Raw genomic sequence first — 2,403 nt, forward strand, 5'->3', positions numbered from 1 at the left:
GATGTGTTTGACCTGAAGAAATACTCTGCTTCAGAGGAGGCTCTTCTGAGGCTGCTGCCAGTGGTCAAAGCCTCCAACAAAGCCATGTAAGCAAATATATACTTATTCCTTTACTTTTAAAATGTTTATTATTGGTGGGTGGAACCAAAGATCTCCAATGTGGACTTATCAGACTAAAGCACAGATTTCCACTGGTCTAATGTCCATTCGTTGTGTTTCTTGGTCCAAACAAATATCCGTTTTTTAGACTATTCATTTCAGTCGAGGCTCCCCAGTATATCTCTGACCTGTTGAAACCTCATGCTTCATCCCGAGCACTTAGGTCGTCAGGTCAGAGGTTACTTGGTGGTCCCACGTACTAGGTTTAAAACACGTGGGGATTGGGTTTTTCAGGCACTGATACTTGCACAGTTTAACATGAGGTTTCTAAAACTGAACTAGAGTCAGAAATTTGGCACCAAGAAGAAATAGTAATCAAAGTTACAGTATAATTATCTGATGATGGGGAAGCATCTTGTGATTTTTATTTGTGAAATAAGCTCCTCACTACGGCAGCCGTAATGCTCTGACAATCCATCAAGCAGTGCGGCTTACCAACGTTGTACTAAAACATTTTTAACAGATTTCTGCACGCCAAAATCGGTTCGAGGTCAGTAAGAACAACCAGAATTCATACATAAGGCACACTCGATTTTTGAGAAAATTAAAGGATTTTAAGTGTGCCTTATAGTGTGGAAAATATGTTATACAGAAGAAAAGAATATATCGCGATATATATGTTACCGCAGATGCTTCAAATTATATCGCGACATGAATTTTAAGCCATATCGCCCAGCCCTACTTACTAATTAATTGTACTAGTTGCTCAGTTGCTTTTCCGTTTAGAGGTATAATGATGATTTAATGAGCAATTTTTTCCTGACATTTAGGTTTTTTGTTAACAAGGACATCTCTTGTACTGATTTTTGTTTCTTTTCTCTTTAGACTGAGTGGCTGTTTCCTCTCTAAGAGAAGCTGTGAAGCTTTGTCCTCAATTCTGAGCTCCCAGTCCTGTAGTCTGACAGAGTTAGACCTGAGTAACAACAATCTGCAGGATTCGGGAGTGAAGCTTCTTAATGCTGCTCTGCAGAGTCCACATTGTACACTAGAAAGTCTGAGGTCAGATTAGTGAATATTTTATTTATTTATTTATGTTGAATTATTTTAGCTGAAAAGTAAAGATCTTTTTTTTTGTAGCTTAGCATTTTTAATATTCCTTAGTAAGAGTAACCTGCCACATTTCTGTTTAAAATAAGGCAAAATTTTCAACCATTTCTGAAATATTAAATGTTGCCAGTAGTAACTGCTGATTGCATCATCAATTGTTATAAAGTCAGTGTTTTTTTTTGTCAGACTGAATTGCTGTAACCTCTCAGGGAAAAGCTGTGAAGCTCTTTCCTTAGTTCTAAGCTGCCCGTCCTCCTGTCTAAGAGAGCTGGACCTGAGTGACAATGACCTTCAGGATTCAGGAGCCAAATATATTTCTGCAGAACTGCAGAGTCTGCATTGTACTCTGAAAACTCTGAGGTCAGTGTTTAGTCCTTTTCACTCCATATAATTTGTAATTTGTATCATATTCTTACTTAAAAAGCTAAGTCTTATACAATTTTAGACTCTGAATTGCTGTTTATAAATATTTTTGTAAAAGTTTGTAAAAATTAGTCTTGGAGGTTTTTTTTTTCCAGATTATGTCCTTTAATGAGCATACTAAAGATTAATATACTACTAACTTCCTGTGATTAGTTTTATTACAATTTAAAACATCTTAGCCTATAATAGCCTTGGAAAAACCTGAATCACACACTTACTATTTTTAATAATAATAATGATTACTTTATTTATGCCCGTGGGGAAATTCCTCCGATCATGGAGCCGCCACTCTACCTACTGAGCTATCCCTACCCCTGACTGATATATTACATTATTTGCAGGTTGTCCTAAAAGTTCCATGAAAAGCTTTAAGCTGATCCAAATTGCTGCAATGAGAGTACTAAAAGGGGCTAAATGGAGAGAACATATTTCTCCCATATTAGCTTGTCTCCATATATCCATATGTCTTCATATCTGATACTCCTACATTACCCTATTGCGGCACTTCACTGTCAGACAGCTGGTTGACCTCTGGTTCCTTGAGTTTCTGAAAGTAAAATGGGAGGTGCTCCCTTCAGCTATCAACCTCCTCCCTGGTGGAACCAGCTCACAGTTTTGAATGAAAAGATAGACATTCTCTCTACTTATAAGATTAGACAGAAGACATTGGTTTATGATAAAGCAAGTGAGGGAAAAGTCAACCCTCCCTAACCCTGGAGGTCTTTTCCTGGGAAAAATGAGTTCCTCCTTCCAGCTGTAGCCAAGTACTGCTCA

At 37.6% G+C, this 2,403-nt stretch overlaps 1 long non-coding RNA gene across 1 annotated transcript; it reads left to right on the top strand.

The window, feature by feature from the left end:
* The first annotated feature begins 13 nt into the window (after positions 1-13).
* On the top strand, positions 14-1,888 carry LOC102209650 (uncharacterized). The gene is made up of 3 exons (XR_312591.2): positions 14-86; positions 985-1,158; positions 1,393-1,888. It is a non-coding gene; the product is annotated as an uncharacterized LOC102209650 (long non-coding RNA).
* Positions 1,889-2,403: the final 515 nt, after the last annotated feature.

This window comes from Pundamilia nyererei, unplaced genomic scaffold, assembly GCF_000239375.1.
Source record: "Pundamilia nyererei isolate P.nyererei 1_Seehausen unplaced genomic scaffold, PunNye1.0 scaffold02481, whole genome shotgun sequence".
Lineage (NCBI taxonomy): Eukaryota > Metazoa > Chordata > Actinopteri > Cichliformes > Cichlidae > Pundamilia > Pundamilia nyererei.